Below are 12,880 nucleotides of genomic sequence, written 5' to 3'. Positions count from 1 at the left end.
TACGTTTTTTCTTTTCATAAAAGGAAAAATTAAATCAACCAAGGATGAGGCCTTGATCGAGCTTTCACATTTGATGAACAGGGGACACACCAGATGCAGACCCTAGTCCATTTGACTCAAGAGTTAACCTAAACACAACATTGGTGTGCAAATCTTTACATCTTGGAAGTCATACTTTTTTTTCACCAAATTACAAATCTGCCATATTGTCGTGTGAAGGGTCATATATGTGTTTTCTCTATCCAAAATTTTCTACGGATGCATTTAATTACCATGGAATGATAATCTAGAATAGGTATTTGCAATAGAAAGGGACCAAATAAAGGTTGAAGAAGAGGAAAAGGAGGAAAAACTAGTAAACAAAAAGAAAAGGCGTCCGTTGAGAAAAAATTGGGAGACATGAAGCCGTCCAAATAAAAAAGCAAACCTTAATTATTCTACAGAAATGAATCAATGATAGAGAGAGAGTATTGGTTTGAATTTAAATACCACCAAAATTCCTAACTTTAAAAAGAGTAGAATATTTGCTCAATCTAAAAGCTGATTGACTAAAACTGGGAGTTTACTTGTTAAATACTCCATGCACATAACAAAGAATTAAACTAATTATATAGTTTTCGGTGTTTAAAATTAAAATTGTAAAAAAGAAAAAGAAAGAAAAAAGCTGCAGAGAGGGGAGATGGAGTTGAACAACCTTAAAAAGATTCGTGTGTGTTATTCGGAAATTGAAAAAAAAGGAGTGGTTGGGAGTTGAGAGGAAAGGCAGAAAATAAGTTTGGGCAATCATCTCCACAAAGTCCCTCCCTCTCTCTCTCTAAAACATACACTTAGTAGGCCTCATGTGGAACGACACTTCTTTTTGCCCATAAAGATATTTTTTTACTTCATTTAGTTAATTCCGACTTTAAATGTAACTAAAGCATCCTTTCTTCTGTTTGCTCTTATATATTACTTCAACCTTCCATAACTCTAATATCATTAACATCCATCACACCTTTTTTCTTAAGTTTAAGTAACGAAAATAAACTAATCATTACGAGCAATGATTAGGTATAATCTAAGATATACAAAATCTCATATTTCTTTTATTTTTCTATACATGATGAATTTTTTTATTAAAAAATCACTTAAAAGATGTGTTATGTGAGTGCAATAATAGTGTTTGTTTTCATTTTAATAATATCATGATACATATAAATTTATAATGATTTTAGTTTCATCCGTAAGGCATCATGTTATGAGTGAATTTTAGTCACGGTTAATTTATCCATGTCCATATTTTTGGCATTTAAAGATATCACATGCATAAAGACATTGTGTTCTTTTAAGCATATATGGTCGCATAAAGCTTTATGTTTATATTGTACGTATCCCTGACTAAAATCTTGCTTTCACATTATAGAATCATATACGTGAAATGTTCAACTTATATGATTTTGCATTACATTACGCATTTTATCTCTCGTCTACTTGCAACGACATGTAAGAGAATTCTTGCGAACATGAACTAGGTCAAATGCTAAAGTCCCAACTTATTCATTCTCTATTGAGACTGAAGGCTTTCAGTTCTCAAGACAGGGAAGGACAGGAACACAGAGTTCATTATTAAAGGAGATTGAAGCCATGAAGGTGGGAAGTTAACAGTTATTGAAAGCAGAGAAAAGAAGAAGGAAAAGGAAGGGAAGATGACTTTAACTTTAAACTCCAGAGAAAGAGGAAGAGAGGTGGGGGGGTTTGTTTGGACATAAGCACATGTGAAAGTATGTAGTTAAGAAAATGGAGGACAAAAGCTTTTGTGGTGCACACACACACACAAAAAAAAAAAACTGAAAAAGAGGGAATTCCATTAAGGCAACTGGGAGTTATTGTCCAAAGAGATATATAGTACAATATGTATTTGAAAATTTTGAACGAGGAAAGCCTAAAAAGGGAGTAATGTAGGGTTTCAGTTGAGTTGGGCTTTAGAGGACCAATATTGGATTGATTGGGATTAATATTATATGGTGTGATTGTGTTTGTTTTACCACTTTTTTCACTGTTCCTTTGTACCTTCATCTTGCTTTTTTATACCCTTCTTTACACATGCTTCCTCCTTCTTTATCTTTTTCTCCAATTTCAATTCCCAAACCATGAAGAGCTTGCCGTGTGGAGAGATTGCCCTTGATTTTGTTGGATATCTTTTCTTTTTAGTCTTTCAACATTTTAGTGGTCACAATGCTAACATTATATCACACCTTTATTGAATAATATCAAATCTAGAATATCGAATACCATGATTTATATGGTAAGTTTTGTGGTGGAAAAAAATTCTCTCACTCCTTCTACTACAAAAAAGAAAATCAATCATTGACAAACTTAAATATCAACATACCTAAGAAATTGTATTAATTATGTGAAACACAGTGTAAAATAACTTTACCTAGTTTGAACACCCAACTAATAAAGAAGTTGAAATTAAATTTGTTGTTAAGATTTTTTTTGGGAAAAATTATTTAAGTGGAGACCATACATATTTTTATGCACCTTATCCGATTTGTTAATGTAATTAAGAGGTCAGTATCGTGTTTGTATAACATGTTTCATGATTGAATAGATTTTGCTGAATCTATTTTTATTATCTATAGGTGGATATTGCAAATTTGGTGGGTTGCCTTCCTGTTTCGTTCTAGAGATTATTTATTTCCTCCTAATTCAATATTGAAAAGCTTTTGATAAGTTTTAATCTAATTGCAGTTTTTAACAAAAATAAATAAAACAATAATTTGAGGCTATTTATTATTAATTTGTAATATGCATTTTCCCTTAAGTACCATAGTCAAAATCTATTAGAGTTATGGAAATAGTATCCATGAACTTAATTAAAAATAAAAAGACAAAAATATCATCCAACGGAATCTAAGTTAGTCATACTTTAAAAAATCTACATATGTGGTACATAATTTGATGAACGTACGTAACACTCCAATGCAATCTTTAACATGAATTATTCAATATTTAAATTAAGTTAATTTAAAGGAGGAAACAAAATGGATGACAACCACTCAACAAAATCCTCATTAATATTTGTTTAGTTAGTGAAAATGTGAGATCAAACCATTGATTGTGTAATAATGAAATCATATATTTTTTTTTTGTCCTTTACATAAACCATATGATCATATATGGCTCGGCTTAAATGGGCCGATGACATAATCAAAACCTGAAGACACTAATAATGATTATAATTAGGAATAACTGATTATAATAATTAAGAAAACAATGTTAAAATTAGTATATCATAATGTTCCTAGCTAGGCAGAAGAGGTTTGGAGGAGTTGACGATTCCTTTCAAGAAAATGATGGGGAAAATGACCTTATTGTTAATTAACATTCGTAATCCATTTGTCCTCTTGGAATTCGACAACGTACAAATACTTCACTCCAACCATTAATTAGGCTAAACATACATTTGGGTGTTGATTATTGCGTCTTCCTATTTAAACTTAAACAAATTACATCACTTTATTAGGTAAATTACATTAATTAGGGGAACCTTAATTAAGGTTAACAAAACTACATGTGTCATCCCATTTTCAACTGCTTCTATGATTGTTACTTTGGATCGATTCTTTATTATTATTATTATTAGTTTTTATTTCTATTGATAGTGATTTGTATTTGGACTTTTTAAAAGCCTATATAATTTATTGAAAGAAAAACATCAAAAGAAAAAAAAATCACTGGGAATCAGCTGAGTTATTACTTTAATCCCAAGTTAACACTTCAGTTTTTTACAATTTTACCTTAAATTTAAAGATTAAACAAACAAATACTAATGTATCAACACATAACACTATGGTTTTTTTTTCCATTAAAAAACAGAAATGAAAATTTAAAATTATGAAGGTAATCTTAATTCCTCCCTAAAAAAATAATGCTCTCCATATTAATAAAAGAAAAGAAAGAAAAAACAACGGTTCTGTCATCTGTGCCTATCAGGAGGGAAAAAAAAGGGGGGGTTTGTACGGAACTTTAAAAAGTATGAAAAGGAAAAAAAAAAAAAAGATGGGTTACCTTGAAAGTTGAAAGAAAGAGAATTAAATATAAAGAACACAAACTATATACCAATATCTAATTTTATATTGAAATATAAAGTGAGGTTTATTAAGAGGAGATTAAGTTAATTAAATAGAGAGTGGGATAATTGAAGAGAGTTTTTTGTTGTTCAAGTGAAAGAAAGCATTAGAGTGTGATGATTTGTGCGGTATGAAGTAAGCAAATCAAATGCATAAACAAATTGAGAAAAGTAACATTACTACTAAAAAACAATGTCCATGTTAAAAAGTTTAATATGTATATTTAATTCATTTGGAATTTCAAATTGAATTGAAACATCAACTTGGACGATGGTGATTCATTTAAAATTTGGCAAACACTTTAGTTTTGTATTGAAAATATCACATGTTTGTTTGTTTGTTTTTTTTTTTTTAATTTTGATATAGAGTTGAGCAATTAATTGTTGTATCTTGTTGAGATAATTGCTATGGTATGTTTGTCGTCCATTTATAATAATTACTTTTAAAACAAACCTTGTCAGAAAGTGTACCTTGATTATATATATATAGATCAACCTATTTTTATTAAGATAGCTCAAGATATTACGAAAGATAATCCATTTTTACTCTAAAATTTTCTATCATGTTTTCAATAGATGGGATTAAAGTAATTCAAAAGAAAAAAAAATCACAATCTAACAAATTATGGTTGAACAATTGAGTAAAAAAAAAGGGATAGGTACTACCTAAAATAAAATACACGATATTTTTTTATAAATTTTATGAAATTGAACTCTAAATTTAGATCGTTACCACGAGTACTCAATAATAAAACCAAGTTTGTACAAAACTTTTCAATAAAAATAAAGTTTTGCACAATTAAATTTTATCCGTTTGATTTTATTTTTTCGTTAAAATTGAAAATTTTCAACACATAAATTAAGCTTAATTTTTGTCTTCTTTAAACACAAAATATCAATTTTGAAGAAAAAATTGATAATATATTGTATTAGTTTGTACAATTTAAGGTTAAAGTTTACCAAAATTATATATAATATTTAAATTTGAGGTGCTAGTTAATGAAATTTACAATTTAGTGGGTACTGTGAATAAAAATTAATATATTGTGATTATAATGGATGAAATTTTTATAAATAATATAGTAACATTTTTTAAAAAATTCACAAACACGACAAAGTTTATTGTTGATAGACTTTTATCGCTGATAGACTCTTATAATTTATCAATGATAGATTAATATTTGTAACACGATTCATCATGAGAGGTCAAATTTTGGTATATTTGTAATATTTTTAAAATAGCAATGTATGTGTGATATAAATTAGTGAAAAATGATTATTGGATACTAATGTATGTTGTTAGAGCCCATGGTGAAACCCAATAAAACAGGCTAATGCTATTTAGAGCTTGGATGGGTGATCCAAACACAAAACAGGCTCTTTTATTTGGACCTCTTTCAATATTATCAATTTATAAGGCTTTTATTTTTTTAAAAAAATCACATACTGTCTGCTATTTCAAAGAAATCCTTAATCTACTATTTCAAGTTGATCAACATAAAATTGATTAATATGTTGAACCAGAATATGATTAATAGGCAACTTACAAATACCCATTGAGGAAGCCTTTATATTGTCCAACCACAATTTTTTTAAAAAAAAACAAAAGACATTATTTATACTCAATTTTTTTTATATTTTTGTTATGAATGATTTTTTTTAAAAAAAGACATTTTCTTCTATGAATATTGTCCACTTTTATCTTAATTCTTTTATCATTCATCACTTTACAAATTGATGAACAACCATGTTTGCACAAAAGATAAAGTAATGGATATGAATGCTACTATAGATTTTGTTAGATCACAAAATTTGGTCAAAAAAATTTATCTAACCTTTATGTAACATCCGCTATGTATTTGTATTTTGAAAAAAAAGGTCACCTACCAAACAATTAGAGTATAATAACATAATCGTATCTTACACTATGATGCACTTACCTTAGTTTTCAACCCAATGATTAAACTAAGATTTTAGAAAAGAAAATGTTGAGTTGTCTGGTTTCATTGGAGTTAAATCAATGATATCCTCAGTTTCTCTATGAATAGAACTCCAACATGTTGAATTGAATAAGCGATTGGTTGGCCTCAGTCCTGACCTCATCGCCACAGGGTGGGGTACGTGAGGCTTTCGGTCGAATTGTCAACCTTCGCAATTCCCATTGAGGCGGGCCTTTTGGGCCATAAAGGACCCATTTCACCTCACCCACTCTTTAGTTGTGTGCCTTTGTTTGCTAGTCATCTCAAAACTTCCATTTCATTATCTACCCTATTGTTTGTCTAATCCGTGTAAACTATAACTGATAATAGCTTTAACATGAATAATTATATTATAATACAAAGTAGTGTACACATTATAATTGGAATTGCATGGGGGCTAAGCTGAGGCAAGGAGTAGGGGATAAAATTACAAGACCCATATCATATCTATATATATTATTGGTTATGTCTACATGTTGTAGTCAAATGCGCACTCAGGCCCTTTTGGAATCATATGATTATTAACCCAACATTTCTCCATAAAAAACTTTGACAAAAAGAAAAGTTTCTTAGGAAATTCTGTCATCTTATGCAACACATTTCCTCTCCTGGATCCCACAATGTGCAGAATGTGAAGAAAAAAAACCCATCACTAATCCATGTTAAATCTGTACACATTACACACAAACACTGGCACCTTTAATTCTGTTTCTGTTTATTTTTCTTTTTTTTTTTAAAAAAAAATCAGAGTTTCGCTCTAATGATAAGTATTTTATTTCGGCTTTATTGTTTAGAATAATGGAAAATAAATTAAAGACTTGAACAATCGAATAATAATTTGTCGAATTTGTCGTATTTCGTTTTTGCTTCAAATGTAATAGAAGTGGGAAAAACGTTATATATTTGAAATTTGAGTAATGTATTTTTTACATCATCAAAAGATTTCATTTAATCAGAGAAAGTGAAGGGCAGAGGCATATCTTGTTCTTGAAGCAAATTACGAGATTGATTCTTTATGTTTCTTTTTCTTTTGTCTTCTTTTCTTCACCTTTTGATTTAATATTTAATTGTTCTTTACTTAATTTATTTTAATTAAGCAAAAATTATGATTACAGCTTTCACAAAGAGAGATTTCATATTGAATGCGGCCGCAGTTATAACGGTTTCAAAGAAAAGGATCTTTGAAAATTTTTGTTCTATACTTTTCAACTTTTGGTTCATGTAAACAAATATGCTGCACTCTTTGAATTTTTCTCTTCCTAGAAAAGAAAAGAAAATAAATAAACAAATAATCTTTTATCTTTGGTCGATATAGTCAAGCGCAATGTAATCTCGGGACAAACAAAAGCATATTTCAACTAACCCAAGTATGTATATAACCAAATTTAATTCTCCATCTTGCATGTTTGAAATATAGTTCATTAGATTTATTTTAATTTTCTTTCGTTAAACTATATCACTCTAATTTACTAAACATAAACATTTGTCACACTATCGTTTTTCAAGTGTATGTACCAACGGTCAATCTTTTAACAAATATTATCAATGTGAGCATATTAATTTACCTCTCTTTTTTTATACCTAGGGTTAAAAAATGCAGCAATCTGTTGACAAGTTCCAATTAGATTAATGTTTTAACTAATTGTATTCACACTTATGTAGAGTAATCACAATTAAGTTAGTCTTTTAAATGTTTGAAAACTAGCATGGGTACAATGCTTTAAAACCATAGTTTAACCTTATAACTAATTTAATTAACCAGACAAGTATATTTTATTTATGAATCGGTATATTCTATGACTACACCTACCTTCTTAACATTTTCACACATAAATACGTTGACCCACACATTTGTTGGTCACATATTTATATAATAATGGAAAATTTTGTTGTTTCTTTTGAAGGATACAAAAAAAAGGAGTCTGAAAATATTAGTAAATAGAGAATATTTTAGAATGTAAAGTTGTTATAATTATTAAAGGTTGGCTGGTGGTGCACTGCCCATGGCAAGCCCCACTAGTAATTCCATATACAATAAATCTATTCAACCAAATAAATCCACAAAATTTTCAACATATCCTTTTTTATATTTTTTTTAAACTCTTTTTTCTTTTGACTAAATTAATAGATTCGGAGAGATCATTATTATATAGTTAGAAGATCTGCTTTTCTCTCCTCATCTTCAAGAATGCATGGTGTAAAATTCGTTTCTATATATATGGTTTCTTGGAGCTTGGAACCCTAGTTTATGCACACCTAAAGTAGGAGTTGATCAAAGTAATGGATGAAATATATCAAATAAAAAGTTCTAAAAGTATATTTATATTAATATACAACTATTTTTATGGTTGTTTAAACCATGTCAATATATCATGTATTGGCCAAAAGAAAAATAAATTTATCAATAAAAGTTAAATTTTATATTACATCTACATCTTGATATGAACTTATTAAAATTATGTGTTAATATCAATAAAAATGTCAACAAGTTGATAAAAAAAATTAATATAATTTTAGTAATAGGAATAAAAATATCGAAAAGATGAAGTGAAAAATGTGATATCATTTTTCAATTAGCAATACTTGTTCTCCTAACTAAGTGGATCAATTTAGCCACAAATTGAAAAAAAATGTCAAAACAATGTTAAAAATGAAAAGTTTGCCACAATTATAACATATGGTTGAGCCACTAAGTTAGACCAAAAAAAAACGGATGCAACCTAAATAAATATTTACCGCTTTGGAGTCATAATTGTCTTAAAGATGTTCGGTTCACTATTGATTGCAATCATATAATTTTTTAAGAATAAAAGTTGTTGCAATGAATATTCATATTTGATTCTTCAAAGAAGGAAGTTTTGCCATTTTACTTAGTGTGAATAGTCAATGAAATTAAAGGACCTCCTCTCGTTAATGGAATGTTAAAAATTCCATCACATTGCCTTGAAAATGGAAGAGTTGAATTTTTTTTCTTCTTCTTCTTCATAATTTTAATGATGGATATGTCACCTTAGTCCTCAAATTCAAATATACCAACATCAATTATATTTTTCAATACTTAATTTCTATATGTCATCATGACTTAAACCAGGCCTCAGCATGTAGATAGAGCCAATAAAAGCTAGAATATAAGAAAATTAGAATTTAATTTTCCACCTTTGATAAATTTGAAAATTCATCAGATTTGTCCAAGTGAAGATACAGCTACCTGCTTATAGTCTAGGGACCATATTCACAATTTACTATAAATAAATTGTTACGTGTATTTTTTTTTATCAATAATGAATAATAATAATCACACAATATTTCTTTACCATCTAAAACATCAGTAGGATATATAATAAAAATCAAAATTTTATTACGAAAAATAAAAATTAATAAAAAACCAAAAACACTAAAAAAAATTAATATAAAGATACATAGTTCACTAACCGTTATATTAAATATGTCAAGATAAGTAACAACGATCATGTAAGATGAGAGAGTTTATGTAACACGTTTCTCAAAACTCTAAGCTCGAACATATAAATAATATAACTATGTCAAATATGTGATTTCAACCTATGGTTCGAGCACACAACTCCATGATTAGTCAATAATAAAGCTAGACATTCTCAACAATAAACCTCCAACGTCATAGAGTAAAAGAGGTGGATAAAGCTCGAAACGTTGAGTAATTAAAGATGAAAAATCGTAAATTAAAATTAATTACCACTATATAATTAAGAGTATCTGTCTTCAATTATGTACTGTAGAGATGATGTCTATAATAATTCTGTTTAAGATGATCATGATTTTGACCTTCCCTTACGCTTTATCTCCAAAATCTTGACCACCAATAATCAATAAATTTCTGTGTTTTGTCCGATTAATCCTAGTGGGCTTCAACTCACTCCCTCAACTGTTGATTATAAAAATAACCCAAAATTAAAATATATGTTAAACAAAATTGTAGTTTTGTTATATATCAAACCTCTGATCCCTTCACCGTGAGCCTCGTAAGAGGAAGAAAAACTCTGGAAAAGAAACCAAATTAAATAGACAAATCTAACGAAACCAAAAGTAGAAAAATTATTTAATTTCGGTGCTAGCTTTTCCACTTTTTTTTTCTTTCTTTCTGGAATCTAATTAGTCTCGTATATGATTATTATTAATTAGTAATAGACAAATAATAATTTGATTAATTTAGAAAGGGGAAATGTCAACTTTCACGTCCACCTTTCGTTCATCTTTTTATTGTGCTTATTGTGATGTTTGATATAAATTCCATTTATATAAATTTTGGTCCACGATCTGCTGCTACTACTTATACCAAAGTCTAAGGCAGCACCTTCTCAAGTTCACACCCAATCCTCTCCTTTTTCCTCTCTTATTTATACCAACTTCTTTCATTACTCTCTCTTTACCGTTTCATTTTATCCAACTAAATCAAATCCACTATATACTCATGCCTTCTAAATTCTTCTCCTTTCTCTTCATCTTCTTTCTCCTCCTCCTCCTCCACCGCCCGCTAGCTTATGCTGCTCGCCCCACTCCCGCAGCCCCCACAACAATCCCGACTCAGGTAATTAAACTTATCTTAATATCATCTATTAGGTTTCGACAATAATTTAGTATGATATACAGCTTGCATATTTGTAGGGTGCATGGTGTTTTTAATAAAACAAATTTTAATGGTTGTTTATTTTGGCTCTGTAGGAGTTGGCCGAGGAATTAAAACAAAGTGATGGTGAGATGGTGATGGACGAGAATTGCGATGGAGTTGGCGAAGAAGAGTGCTTGATGAGACGAACTCTAGCTGCTCACTTAGATTATGTGTATACACAAAAGCATAAGCCATAGTTTTGAAAATCAATGAATTAATCATATATATACTCTTTGTTTTATTTTTAAAGATATTGGAAGTGTTAGCTTTGATTTTAGTTTCTTTCTCAAATTAAAGTTGTATGAATGAAATGTGTGTGAAAAGGGAATTTAATTATTTAGGGGAAGCTAGGACCATGCAGGCAATTATTATAAAAGTTAGGGTTTTGGAAAGGGAGAATTAATAGGGAGAAAGAAATTAAAGTAAAAATGGTCCCTTGGGGCCGCAATTGTTTCTTTTTAACTTTATGCGTTTTAAGTTATAGTAATGAAATCCAAAGTTGATATGATATTAAAAAAGGGATCATATATCAAAAGCAATTAAAACATGAATGTATGAATAAAGGGAAATATGGGGGGTGGGGGGCTGTTTATTTGACCATCATTCAACGTAACTCCCACCCATGGCCATGACCTATGTTTCTCGGTGCGCCAACCTTTATCCATAACTACTTTCCTGAATTGCTATTTTCAAAATCAAAATTAACCTACATGTTTTTCAATATTTATATTATCTATGTGCTGTTCACAAAGTTATCTAATAAAAGATAAAATTATTTCTTTTTTTTTTTGTGTTAACATATAAACTTAGTTGTTCATCACTCTTTCAAGATTACTCTAAAAAATCGCATATGAAAAATTATTATACACTTTTTTTAAAAAAAATGGTTTGTTCAAACTATACATTTTAAATAATTACTCAAATATTAATTTAAAACAATTTAGACACTGGAATAAAAAATTTACGATCAAAGTGTTTGGTAAATTATGCAAAATTTATATTACTATGAGAGTATGTTCAAAACTATAAATTTTTCTTCATAAATAGTTTTTAGTACCTAAGGATCCACACCATATTTAAAGCTCGTCAATACAACAACTAAAAAAGGATATATATAGTAACTTTATTTTAGTACTTAAAATTTTCTTAAACTATTGATTACATTTGAATTCTTAATGAAATAAGAAAAGGAAGAAAAGTATTAAACATTAGTTAATTTTAGTTTTAAAAATTCTAACTTGGTACTGGTAAAATTAAAACGATGAAACTTAGAAGTAAAAATGATGTTGAAAAATCTAAATGTTACCAATTCAAACTTAAATTGTCATCCAATGGATTAGTAGAGAATTGAAATGGCCGTCCAATGTGTGTGTCATGTGTGTATGCATTTGACAAAGTGCAAAACTAGAAACTAGAAAAGTAAATTCAAGATCTCTTTAAATAAACAAAGAAATTGGGACACAGCAAAATCCAACGAATATCTATTATAATAATCAAGAACACTCTTGGCCGACTAATCCCAATATAACATTATAATTGATATAGTTTTTTAGTTCCAATTTTCTATAAATTAACTATATGGTATATGGACATGTGGTTTATGTTAATTGAAAATTGGTTGCCTTTATGGAATTTGGGGGTTTTATTTAATGTGGAAAAACATATGGAAATTGGATGATTAAGCAATTAATCCCAAAAAACCTTAGATTTAATATAAATATATCATGGAATGGCCTTGTACCTAACCAGAGCCACCATCCTAAGTGCAACAAAAGGCTGTCTCCACATTCCATACACAAGTCAACCCAGTTTCCTATGTTGCCCATTTTAATATATTTGGGGCACATTATTTAATTAAAAGTTTGTTTTCTTAATTAATTGATTGAAAAAATATCAACATATCTTACACCACTCTTTACTAACCTATGTTTGAGATTTGGACAATTAATTAACATATTATACGTTTTAAAATTAAAGATCTCTCTGCTCTATATGTTTTTCTTTTTTTCTTTCCTACTAGAAAGCTTTTGCATGTGTTCATGTTTTGTTGTGAGATAGTTGGTCTTTTTGTTATTTATATTTTTAATTTTACCTATCATCTTGTGTTATTGTAGGGTTATTATTGTTAGATGATATGATATA

Source organism: Cucumis sativus, chromosome 6 (assembly GCF_000004075.3).
Source record: "Cucumis sativus cultivar 9930 chromosome 6, Cucumber_9930_V3, whole genome shotgun sequence".
NCBI lineage: Eukaryota > Viridiplantae > Streptophyta > Magnoliopsida > Cucurbitales > Cucurbitaceae > Cucumis > Cucumis sativus.
Note: the sequence above shows the minus strand (reverse complement) of the source record.